This window comes from Gossypium hirsutum, chromosome D12 (genome assembly GCF_007990345.1).
Source record: "Gossypium hirsutum isolate 1008001.06 chromosome D12, Gossypium_hirsutum_v2.1, whole genome shotgun sequence".
NCBI lineage: Eukaryota > Viridiplantae > Streptophyta > Magnoliopsida > Malvales > Malvaceae > Gossypium > Gossypium hirsutum.
In genome coordinates, this window is record NC_053448.1 from 16,024,464 (window position 1) to 16,038,522 (window position 14,059).

Consider the following 14,059-nt stretch of genomic DNA (forward strand, 5'->3'; position numbering starts at 1 on the left):
TTAGTACTGGACTCAAATGAAAATATTCCATAATGGGTTGAATGCACATACGAGAATGGTAGTTGATGCATCTACCAATGGTACATTGTTGGATAAATCTTACAATGAAGCATATGAGATTTTGGAAAATATTTCCAATAATGATTATCAGTACCCTACCGTAAGAGTTGGAACGTACAAGACAACTACTGGTACATGGAGCTCGATGCAATTACTTCATTGACAGCCCATGTATCTTCTTTAGCAACATGATTAAAATAATGAAAAATCTAACTGCATTCTAGGAGATGAAATCAGCCGAGCTGTCATATGTTTATTGTGGGAAAGATTATGTGTTTGATGAATGCCCATCAAACCCAGCATCGGTATACTACATTGGAAATTTTAACCAAAATAATAATCCCTATTCCAACACTTACAATCTAGGGTGGAAGCAGCATCTGGATTTTAGTTGGAATAATCAAGGTGCGGGGAGTTCACACAATGTTGTAAGACAAAATATCCACAATGCACCACCCGGTTATAATCATCCTATGCCGAGGTAAAATGCTCAACAAGGTTAGGTATCATCTTCTAATTCCATTGAATCTTTTTTAGAGGAGTATATGGCAAAAAATGATGATGTGAATCAAAGCCAGGCTGTATCTCTCTGAGCTCTTGAAAATCAAGTGGGGGTAAATAGTGAACGCTCTAAATTTAAGGCCACAAGGAGCACTGCCAAGTGATACTGAAAATTCGAGAACCTAAGGGAAGGAGCAGTGCAAGGCCATCACTCTTAGAAGTGGGACTCAATTGGATGAAGTTGTTCAAGATGCCATGGTAGAGGAAAACAAATCCAGCCATAATTAAGAAAAGATCTCAGAACCTACTAAACAACAGATAGCACTTGAAAAGGGTACACAGAGAAATGTTGTGACAAAATCAGATCATGTTGCCAACAAAAATGCCACAGCAAAACAATATCAGCAACCTGAAGGATGGCTGCCTTTACCTTTTCCTCAGCGATTCCAAAATTCTAAATAGGATATTTAGTTTAAAAAGTTTTTAGATGTTTTGAAGCAACTCCACATCAACATATCGTTAGTGTAAGCTTTGGAGTAGATGCCCAATTATGTGAAATTTATGAAAGATATATTGTCGAAGAAGGGCAGATTGAGAGAGTTTGAGACTGTTACTCTCATTAAAAGGTGCACAGTAATGTTGATGAATTAACTACCTCCGACGTTGAAGAATCTAGGGAGTTTCACTATCCCCTGTTCAATTGGAAATCATTATGTTGGTAAGGCATTATGTGATTTAGGAGCGGTATAAATCTAATAGCTATGTCTATTTTTAAGAAGATAGGAATTGGGAAATCAAGACCTACTATGGTGACTTTGTAATTAGTTGATCGATCCTAAACCCATCTAGAAGGTAAAATTGAGGATGTGCTAGTAAGAGTAGATACGTTTATCGTTCCTGCTAATTTCCTTGTTTTAGAATTTGAAACTGATCAAAATGTACCAATTATTCTTGGAAAACCTTTTCTTGCTGCAGGCAAAACCCTAATTGACGTATAGAAAGGTGAACTGGTTACTTTTAATTTTTTGATGCTTTGAAATGTGCAGGCAAAACTAAAGAATGCCACACCATTGCCTTGATAGAAATAGTAGTAGAGGAATTCAATAGACTTTGCCACAGCAATTCTGATAGTAATTAAGACTCATTAAAAGGATTGACGAAATAAGTTTAGAAGAACTCGGTGAATTCATGGAAGCCAAACAAATGGTGGCGAGACCAGGGAAAAAGTTTAACTCTTTAGATTTATCGACTCATTTGTTCAAGCCTATTAAACCTTCTATAGAAGAACCACCTACATTGGAGTTGAAACCTTTTTCACAGCATTTAAAAATGAATACTTGGGGAGATAACAACACCTTGCCAGTCGTGATTTCTGTGGAATTGACATCCAAACAAGAGGTCAAGTTGTTAGAAGTCCTGCGATGATTTAAAAAGGCATTAGGATGGACCCTTGATGATATAAAGGGAATTAGTCCTACGTTTTGCATGCATAAAATCTTATTAGAGGATTTCCATAGCAAGTCTATTGAGCAGTAGAGAAGATTGAATCCTATAATGAAAGAAGTTGATAAGAAAGCGATTATCAAGTGACTTGATATTGGCATTATTTACCTAATCTCGGACAGCTCGTGGGTAAGCCCTATACAATGTGTCCCCAAGAAAGGAGGTGTCACAATGGCTAGCAATGAAAATAATGAGCTTATACCGACTCATACGGTCACGGGATGGAGAGTGTGCATGCATTATCTAAAGCTTAACAAGGCAACTAGGAATGACCGTTTACCCTTGTCGTTTATTGATAAGATGTTGGACAGGTTAGCAAAGAAAGCTTTCTACTATTTTTTGGACTGTTATTCAATGTATAATCATATTACCATAGCTCCCAATGACTAAAAGAAGACAACTTTCACATGTCCATGTGGTACTTTTACATTTAGGCGAATACTGTTCAGATTAAGTAATGCCTCAACAACTTTTTAGCACTATATGATGGCCATATTTTCGGATATGGTGGAGAATTTCCTTGAAGTTTTCATGGATGATTTCTCTATTTTTGGCAACAATTTTAAAGATTGTTTGAAAAATCTAGAATTGGTTTTCTGCTGCTGTGAAGAAATAAACCTTGTCTTGAACTGGGAAAAATGCAATTTCATGGTTCATGAAGGAATTGTCATAGGATATCGCAGCGAGGAATTGAATTAGACAGAGCAAAAATTGAAGTAATAGAAAAATTGCCACCTCCCACCAGTGTCAAGGGTGTTAGAAAAGTTTTCTAGGTTATGCAGGATTTTTCGAAGATATCTAAACCCTTATGTACACTATTAGAGCAAAATAAATCCTTTGATTTTGATGAACACTATCAGGTTGCTTTTGAGGAATTAAAGAAAAGATTGGTAGCAACACCAATTATAGTAGCTCCAAAATAGACCTTGCCATTCAAACTCATGTGTGATACCAGCGACTATGTCGTGGGAGCAATGTTGGGGCAGAAGAGAGACAAAATACTGTGTGCAATATATTATGCTAGTAGAACTTTGACAAACACACAACTTAATTATACCACCATGGAAAAAAGTTGTTAACTGTGGTGTTTGTGTTCGATAAATTTCGTCCTTATCTAGTGGGTGCCAAGGTCATAGTTTACATAGATCATTCGACTATTAAGTACTTGGTGCGTAAGAAAGATGCCAAGCTGAAATTGATTAGCTGAATACTATTTCTACAAGAGTTTGACTTGGAGATTTGAGATCAAAAGGGGACTAAAAACCAAATTGTTGATCATTTTTCAATTTTAGAATCAGGTAATGGAGATGGAAATGATAACTTTACTAAAGAAGATTTCCTAGACGAAAAATTATTAGTTGCCAAGGCATTACCCTGGTATGCTGACATAGTGAATTCTTGGCAAGTGGTGTGATGCTGCCCAATTTAAACACCCAAAAAAGGCAAAAATTTCTTCATGATGCTATGAAATATTATTGGGATGAACCCTTCTTATTTTAACATTATGTTGATCTAATCATCGAAAGTGTGTCCCTAACGATGAAATACATAGTATTTTGTAGCATTATCATTCGACTCCTTATGGAGGATATTTTGGAGGAATGAGAACTTTCGCTAAAGTAATTCAGTCGGGATTCTATTGGCCAAATTTGTTCAAAGATGTTCATGAATTCTGTCAATCGTGTGACCATTGTCAGAGAACGGGGAATCTATCTAGGAGACATGAAATGTCACTACAAAGTATACTAGAGATTGAGTTATTTGATGTATGGGGAATAGACTTTATGGGTCCATGTGCACTGTCAGTAGGAAAATTGTACATACTTTTGGCAGTGGGTTATGTTTCTAAATGGGTAGAAGTGGTAGCCCTAGCTACTAATGATGCTAATTTAGTATTGAAGTTCCTACACAAGAACATCTTTACAAGATTTGGTACACCTAGAGTAATTATTAGCGATGAAGGATCCCATTTTATTGTAAACTGGTGGCTAATGCCTTGCGCATGTATGGGGTGAATCATAAGGTTTCTATGGCATATCATCCCCAAACAAACGGATAATCTGAGATTTCTAATAGAGAAATTAAACAAATTTTGAAAAAAATGGTGAATCCATCTCGTAAGAATTGGTCCACCAGACTGGATGAAGCTTTGTGGGCCTATTGGATTACGTTTAAAACACCATTAAGGATGTCACTATTTAAAATTGTTTACGGGAAGCCATGTCACTTACATGTTGAGCTTGAGCACAAAGCACTTTGGCCTATCAAGAAGCTGAACATGGATTGGTGCTGGCAATAAAAGTTTGTTAAAGTTGAAAGAAATGGAAGGGTTTCAGGCACAAGCATATGAAAATGCTAAACTCTACAAGGAAAAGACCAAGCGATGACATGATAGCATAATTATGCTAAGACAATTTGAACCGGGACAACAGGTATTACTGTTTAATTTTAAACCCAATTTGTTCCCTGGTAAATTGAAATCTCGTTGGTCAGGTCCTTTTGAAGTAGTTTAAGTATTCTTACATGGATCTGTTGTTATCAAAGACATGAAAACAGGTGTTACATTCAAAGTTAATGGACAACGCTTGAAGCACTACTAGGGTGCTTATGTGGAGCGTGGCAAGCAAAGCATCGACCTTCAAAATGCTTGGGTTAGCAATTTTTTATTTTATTTTAATTATTTGCTTTACTTTAAATTCATTTTTTTTATTTTTGTTTGTTGGTTATGTGCTAAATTTTTATTTCATGCCATTTCATTTCTGATTTCTTTATACATTAGTGCAGTTTTTCAAAGGCAAGATAAAAAATCAAACTTATTAGTGTGTACTAGGAGGACTATTGCTGTAACATTACAGACGAGCATTCTATCGTCAAAAATTGGGTGATAAGGTATTAAATTATCAAGGGTTGATCGGGTAGAAAAGTCCAAAGGAGAGATTCCTTGAGCACATTAACCTAATATTATTTTTGGGAAACCTTAGGAAGACAACCTATATTGTAGGGCTAGGTCACTTTATCTTTTCTCCCCAAAAATTTATTTTCTTCTCGCCACGTCACAAACTTCCCTAGCAAGTTTCATCTTCCCTAAAACTGTCATCATTAACCCCCCTTATTTCCCTCTCCCCAACTGTTCACGTTTTATTTTTCACATAAAGCTCACACCTTTACAGTTTCTTTATCTTCAACCGCTACTCCATTTTCTTTACACTACATCTCTCAAAGATTTATCTTTATTCTTCTTAATGGCTTGCGTCAAGAGTGCTTCTAAAACTGTTGAATCATCAAGCACTGGTGCTTCCCAACCAAAGACATTCTTCAACTCTGGTGCAACCACAAGGTACTCAAATAATATTTTAAAGTGTCCCTTTTGTTTTGAACAGGGATTCTTATTTAAGGATGAACCTATATACGATATGATGAGTCTGTATTATCGATAGTAGAGCAACATGGGTGGGGCATTTTTTGTTTGCACCTAGAGGATATTTTGGGCAGAATAGTTAAGGAGTTCTATATCTATGTCCAGGGCACTTCTGTACCGTTTGATGATGACCGTATAAATGCCCAGTTTGGCTTTAGAGAGGTCCAAGATGAACATATCAAGTTTGAAAATAACGCCACAACTGAGGGTATAACACAATTTTTGAAGGATTTATGTGTTGGGAGCACACAATGGATTGCCTTTAGTCAAGAATGCTACGCTATTGAAAGGGCTTCATTGTAACTGATTGGGAAGGTGTGGTATCACTTCCTAAAAAGTCAAATTATGCCATCCACGCACAATACCACTGTTTCAAGGGAAAGGATGCTTTTGTTGCATTCTATTATAAAAGAAAGAACGATTAATGTGGGAAGGATCATCTTTTAAGAATTCCATCGCTGTGCTGAGAAGAATGTTGGAAGTTTAAATTTTCATTCACTGATTACTGCATTATGTAAGACTAGTAATGTTCCTCTTAATGATGCTAAGGATATTACCCCTAATAAGGGTGGACTCACAAAGGAAATTTTTGCTAAGCTTCGAGGTATTGATACTACCTCAACAACTCGACAGAGTCAGGCTTCTACCGCCACACGCGTTCCCACAAAAACACCTTCAATCACTCAAGGATCATTTGACCAGCAAATATTGAATTCCCTAAAGCAGCTAGAGAAAAGGATGTCCCTATTTGAAAGTCAGTAGTACCAACTAGCTGAAGAGTTGGTCCAGGCTAAAGAGCAGCAGGCTCAGTATTGGTCACATTTGAGGGGTAGAGATTTGGCAGTTAAGCGATCTCTTCAAAAGATTTTTTCGAAGCCAGTGCCAAAGTTTCCTATTTTCCCTATGATTTTGCTACCATCTATTAAGACTGAGTAGAACCAGCTCTAACTACTACCGGAGTTGACTCAGTAAATAAAGAGGCCAATGCTGATGTTGGACAAGCTATTGAAGAGACCAAGAAGTAACATCTGTTGAGCTTGGAAAGGATAAATAAGAAGGAAAGGAAGGATAGAATGACCCTACCACTACTACTGCAACTCCTCCACAACAAAAGGCAAAACTCCTGTACCACCATCTCCACCAACCTCTGTGACTACACAAGACTATGCAATTGATCTGTTGATCGATGATCTCACGAAGACTGATAAAGAAGGTGAAGAAGTAAACCCCATGAAAAGGAGGATGAGGTATAAGGTTAGTGCCCGTAAGTCCACACGAAGAACTAAATAAAGTACCTACAATATAGTCCAATCCAGATAAGTTTTTTTCTTTTGATGATCATGCATTTCATTTCATTTTGCCATGACATTTGTCTTTCCATAACTATATTTTTGTCGTATGCACATACATTGAGAACAATGCATCCCTTAGGTTTGGGGGTGTATTATGCATTTAGGTTGCAGTTTATATAATATAGATGTTTTGCCAATGCATTGTAACCATCGAAGTATTGTTTTGTTTATAAGAAGTACAGTTTATACTTATTATGTTCGATGATGAGTCGATATATCAAGAATATGTGACCGTAGATTGGGTGAATTTAGCTTAGGTTAAGATGCTGGAAAATTAACTCCTAAAAATAGGATATTTTATACTCAGGCTTAGTTTGGATGGGCAGTGTGTCTACCTCCGGTGAGGTTAAAAACAGCGGTGGCGGTGAGATTTGTTACTGTAGCGGTGAGATTGGATATTGTAGCAGTAATATTAGAAACAATGGTGGAGTGTGTGTTTGGATTCAAACGCAGCTGTAGCGGTGAGGTGAGAATAAAAAATGACTATTAAGGACATCATATTAGAATTGATATATAATAGAAGTTTTTTAAATTATTTTACTTTTTTTAAATTATTAAAATATGTGAATTTATAAATTCATTTAATAAAATATTAAAATGTATCTTCCAATATTTTAATGAATTATATAATTAATTTAAATTATTTATTAGATAAAATGATAATTATTTTTAATTTTTTATAGTTAAATATTTTTTATAACAATGATAAATATTATTTTCACAAATAGTAACATTATATTTGGATCAAATTTTGAAGTATCTAAACGGATGATTTTTAATAAAAAAAATATAGTAACATAAGACATAACAAGTTTCATTATTACTAGAAATTAGGTTATGATACAAAATGTTTTTACAGATATGGATTCATTAAAATAGTTGCAATGATTTCCCTTAACATCGTGATTTCAAAGTCACTTTCTCTATTAGAAGAACTCGATTCACCTCTGTCAAACTGGCTTGAAGAGATTGCAATGTCGGGTATATTCTCAAATTCTCGAAAATCCTCATCATTTGACCAAGCATGTCTTCGAATGTAATTATGCAAAACCATTGTTGCAATAACTATTAAAACTTGCTTGTTGAATGAATAACTTGGAATATCTCTTAATATTGGCCATTTTTTTCCACACTCCAAATGTTCGTTCAATCACAGAGCGTAACTAAGAATGGGCATGATTAAAGATTTCTTTTTTTCCAGATACTTGATGATTACATCGACGAAAATCAGGTAAATGATATCGTTCCCCCTATATGGACCTAGAAAATCTGCCATTTGTAGATATCCTGAATCCACAAGATAATATTTTCCTACAAAAAAGTAAAACATAATATCAAGTTTAAAAATAAATTAAATATTTTAATATTTTTTATGTAAAAATTAATTAAAAAATTAAAGTTCAACCCGGTGGAGGGTGTGGAAACTTTAACTCTTGTTTTCTAAGTGCTTGCAAAAAAATTCTACTATCATGTAATGTTCCTTCCCAACCAGGAAATTCAAAAATAAAGCACATGTTGAAGTCACAAACTGCCATAATATTTTGAGTTGGTTCACATTTCCGTCCGATATAAGGTATTTGACAAGAAGGCGAAATGCATGCTTTTATGTGTGTTCCATCTATGGCCCTAATACAATCCTTTAAAATAAATATAAGTAATGAGATAAAAGTTAGAAATTATTTATATTTTAAAAATATAAAGATTATGTAAATTTTACCTTAAAGTGAGGCCAATATCTTGTATCATGTCGAATATGGTTCGGTACTTCCTCGAATTGACCTTCAGTGGGTTTAATCATGTCTATTCCCATTCGGGCAAATATATGCAACATATCAGTAAAAATTCGACTAACAGTTTCCCCAGATCGTTGAAATCGCTCAGTTGCATTTGAATTTGATTCTCTATTTCCAAGAATGTACAATGATAATGCTAACTTCTCCATCGCCGATACTTTCCCATTCTTTAAGCCATAATTTATTTGCAAATCATGCAACAAGCTGTGAAATATATTTTTTGGCATCCTAACACTATTCATGCAACGATTATCGTGCTCATTTAATATTTGTCCACCCACATTTGACCTGTATAATTTGAATCCATACATGGTTGCATAAGTTTCATGGTGTACCATTACACTGCTTAACACATATTCTTCCTCTTCATGATAATTGTTGTGCTCAACTTGGGTAACAATTGTGGCTATTCTTCGTTGAGCTTCTTCACTTAATTCAGGGGTATCATAATTCATATCAAAACTATTATACATATTGTTAAATTCATCCATAACCTGAAAAAGTAATCAAATGAAAATAAATTAATATTTTGTGACATTCTATACAACACATAAACTTGATTAAAAGCATAGCATAAAAATACCAAACATAAAAAGTATCATACATTAGTTTTACATATAAAAAAGTAGTATAGTTATATTACAATAATAATTCTAAGGAGCTTATGGTGGTGGTGGTTGATGGTATGGTTGGAAGGGAATTGAGGATGTTGCTACCAAGGATGAAAATGATGCAATTGGATTTTGTTCAGCATACTCACGTCGAAGCCACGAAACTCTATCATCTGGATCTAAGTTCAAAAACACTTCTCATTTCACCAGTATTTGGAACATTTTGGTGGCAAAATAATACAGTTCATCTTTTTTTGGAATTTCATCTCCCAAAGCACGCAAAGCATCCATTGCATTTGAAATAGTATATTGAGAGTGAGGAAAAATAATTTCATTCACTGACTTCTTTGGACTAGCCATACTCTCACACAATTCTCAATCTGGGTAGTTAATGTATTTCTTGATGATTTTCTACTTGAACTTGATTTTTTTCCTTTACCGTGTACAGCCCTAAGTGTTTGCTTTCTTCGATTAGGAATTTCATGAGAAGGGTTTGATGGTACCTCATCAGGAGGAATACCTTCATTCTCGTTACTATGTTCATCTGAATCACCAAATCCCTCATTAGGTGCATCATCTCCCATAGGAACCCCACTTGGAAGAACACCAGACGAAGGTGCCCATGCGTTCTCTCCAGTGGCTACAATGCCACCAAACATTTGCCACATTAACTCATTCAATCGTGGTTCAATTCCTTTCTTTTTAAATCCTTTAAAATCAGGATTTTCCTACATAACATGTTAAATGTTAAATGTTATACTAAGATTTTTATAATTGTAAATTATTAATTTCAATAAACTTTATGCATTAAAATAATGATAAAGTTAACACTAACCTGTATTTTTGAAGCCCATCATTCTTCGGTAGCATCGACCGTCTTTTTAGATGGACACCATCCAATACCTGTAAGCAACTCCCTCCATAACCTCCATTCCTTTTTTAATGTATCCCACTTACTTTTTCAATTGAGGTTTTCCATAATTTTTTTGTGTTTTTTCTTGAAAAAGAGCAATGACATTTTCCCATCCTTTTGAGTTTAGATTAGTTGTCGGTCTATTACCAGTATTGACTTCATTCACGCAAAGTTCACAAAATATCAACGTCAGCTCATCATCCCAAACAGCTTTTGTTGCTAAGGTATTATCTCCTTCCACAAAATTTCGTGTCTTTACCATCTATTATTATTTTGATTTTAAATGTCAACCGACATAAAACCATAAATATATAATTAGATATAATAATATAGTTTCATAAAAAAAATAAGAATAACACATCACGAATGGATGAAAGCCATAATATGAACACTAAAGAAAAAATTCTCAAAGATCCATTGTAAACAATAACGAGGATATAGAAAGGATAATTGATTATGACTATTTTTTGAAAAGTGTAAGCAAACTTGAGCAGTTGGTTTTTCTTAGCAAAATTAGTCATCAAATTTTTATTTATCGTTCTAGTTTATCTTTGGAGAGCTTTAACTTTGTTTATAACTGGACTAAAGTGACTTGTTAATCTTTTATCCTTATCCTCACCTCCTTCTCTTATCCTCACAGCCTCAAGAAAAGCCCATTCCTCCCTTCATTTCACTTGTTAATCTCTTGGCCAAATCGGGTTTCTTTGATAAAGCATTTTCCCAGTTTCAATATATAAGAAAAATGTTCCCACAAAACCCGCATTCCATCTGTTTGTACAATGTTCTCTTTGGATGTTGTATCAAAGAGAAAACAGTTTATTATTTATATATCTTTTTTGTCCATTTTTAATGCTTTCAATGAAGACCTTGTGAAAAAATATCCTAAATAATAATTAGTATATGTGGCCTTCCTACCTCTTCTTCATCAAAACTACTTTTTTAAAGATTAATATTACAATAATCTCATCTTCAACTTTATCAAAAATTCATCTAATTCATAATAAATACATGAATTTAAAATGTTAATTTTTGCTTTAAACTAATGATTTTTAAGTAAGTAATTTTACGATAAGGTTTAAAAATATTATTCAAATAATTTTCAAGATTAAGTTATGAAAAATTAAAATAGAAGAGCCTTTTCTATTTATAAAAGAAAAGTGAGATAGAAGAATTATATTTATAATAGTATGTCTTTAAAGTTCCCATTAGTTTTGGACTGAATTAATTGAGCTTTACCAAACATTTAATAAAGGGGCCTTTCTTTCCTTTTACAAACAATAGGTTAAATTCTTCTAAATTCTGTTGGTAACCTTGTATTATTCATAATTATTCACTGTTCCCCACTAATGTACATTTTAGGTAATAAACTAATAATACAGTGGAAAGGGGAGAGGAGGCTTTTAGTAGTTTTGACTTTTGAGTGTCAACCTAGGCAATTGAATTGAGTTTTGGTCGGTGGAAGGATTTGGATACATACCGTTGATGATGAAACGCATTCATTTTTCAGGATTGTAGTGCTAAAAGCATTTAGTATCAAGGATTTTAGGTGTTCTGCTTCTAGACAACGGGACTAAGGGCTCAAACGTTGCTAATCACTAGAAATGACTTGGTGACAGAATGGCAGCATGTATAGATAGAAAATAGAAGCTTGGTCTCTCCATTATCAATAGAGTTAGGCTAGTTAGGCAATGAAAAGATCAGATATATCTTATATGCTATTGACTCGAACTTTGTTTTTGAGTAATACACTTCTCCGGAGACTTATACTTTTAATCTTTTGATTTGTTGGTTATGTGATTTGGGTCATTTGGAGGATGTCCGAGAGTTGTTTGATAAAATGGCTGAGAAAGGTTGCTTGCCGAATGAGATGGGTTTTATTGTAAGGAGTGGTCTTTCCCCTGATACAGTAACTTATAGCACTTTATTGCATGGCTACTGTCGTAAAGGGAAGTTATCTGAAGCAAATGCTATTTTAAATGAGATGATGAGAAATGGTTGTGTCCCTAATACTTATACTTGTAATATTTTGCTGCATAGCTTATGGAAAGAGGGTAAAATATTGGAGGTAGAAGAGTTATTGCAAAAGATGAATGAAAAAGGCTATGGTGTGGATACTGTGACCTGCAATATTGTAATTGATGGTTTGTGTAAAAGTGGGAAATTGGACAAAGCTATGAAATTGCACAAGAGATGTGGACACATGGAAGTGCTGCTCTAGGTAACCTTGGGAACTCATTTATTGGCCTAGTTGATGATGTTAGCCGTAGCATGAGATGTATTCCTGAATTTAGTTACATATTCTATCATAATTAGTGCTTTATGCAAAGCAGGAAAGATAGATAAAGCTAAAAAGAAATTCAGAGAGATGATGGGTAAAAACTTGCAACTCGATGCGGTTAGTTTTGATACTTTCATCCATATTTTCTATAAAGAAGGAAAGATTTCATCTTCATTTCGAGTTCTCAATGACATAGAGAAAAAAAAGATGTAATAAGAGTGTACAGACTTATAATTCACTGATACTTGGCTTAGGAAGTAAAAATCAAATATTTGAAATTTATGGACTTGTCGATGAGATGAGAGAAAGAGGGATTACTCCTAATGTTTGCATATACAATAACATTATTCAGTCTCTTTGCAAAAATGGAAAAATACAGGACACTACTTCTATCTTGGATGACATGCTGCAAATGGGTATAAATCATAATATTTCCACCTTCAGGATGTTAATAGAAGCTTTCTGCAAGGCAAGTGATTTTAGAGTAGCGAAGGAGTTATTCGAGATTGGTCTTAGTATATGTGGTCACAAGGAAGCCTTTTATAGTTTAATGTTCAATGAGTTACTTTCTGGTGGGCTACTTTCAGAAGCTAAAGTGATCTTTGAAGCTGTAGTAGATAGATCTTTTCATCTGGGAAACTTCCTTTATAAGGATCTCATTGAAAAACTTTGTAAAGATGGGAAGTTAGAGGAAGCTAGTGGTATTTTGCATAAGCTGATTATCAAAGGATACAAATTTGACCCTGCATCATTCATGCCTGTGGTTGATGACTTGGGTAAAAGAGGAAACAAGCATGAGGCTGATGAACTTGCAGAGAAGATGTTGGAGATGGCTTCAGATGGTAGAGTGGAAAATAAGATATCTCGAAAACCAAAGGAATTGATCCATAGAAAAGAAACGAAGTATGTGGAGATGACTGGCAAACAATAGTACACAGGTATGGCTAAAGTAGTAATTTTGTTTGGTGCTAAATGATAATTGCCAAATATAGACAGTAGTGAACTATAGTCTTCCCTAAAAAAAGTATTAAAGAACCATTATCTAATACAATCACATATGTTATGTCATGACACTGCCAGTAAAGCCTTTGGTATCTTGGACTCCTATATGTGATATATTTTTAATAATGTCTTTGCCTGGTAACCCATCACGTTCTTTTCTATTGTTGTAGTCGTATATTGTTCTCTGTATACCATTATCTAATACAATCCTAATATTTCTACCTTCAGGATGTTAGTATATGTGGTCACAAGGAAGCCTTTTATAGTTTAATATTTCTACCTCACGCACAAACAAATGAACCCAGATAGTTATTATTTTTTTAGCTAAGAACAAGATGAGAAGGAAAAATAGAAACTACCTTGATACAATTCAAACACATATATAGAGTGGAAAAAGAAGGGTTTTGACTTACCAGATCAAAGTTGAGAACAAGATTGATAGGATGAGTCGAAAAACAAAGTTTTTTTTAGTCTGCTTGTTGTTGGTGGGGTTTTGTAGGAGTGTCAATTGAGGAAGAGTTGAAGAGCTTTCATCGTTTTTAGCAGAATTTGGCTACCAAATCTGAAGAAAAATAAGATTGGGAAAGAAATTAGATTAACTTTCAAGGATAAAATGGTAAAATAATAA

The 14,059-nt window shown here is 34.3% G+C and overlaps 1 pseudogene; it reads left to right on the forward strand.

Moving 5' to 3' along the window:
• The first annotated feature begins 11,988 nt into the window (after positions 1–11,988).
• On the forward strand, positions 11,989–13,466 carry LOC107941611 (pentatricopeptide repeat-containing protein At2g17140-like; annotated as a pseudogene).
• Positions 13,467–14,059: the final 593 nt, after the last annotated feature.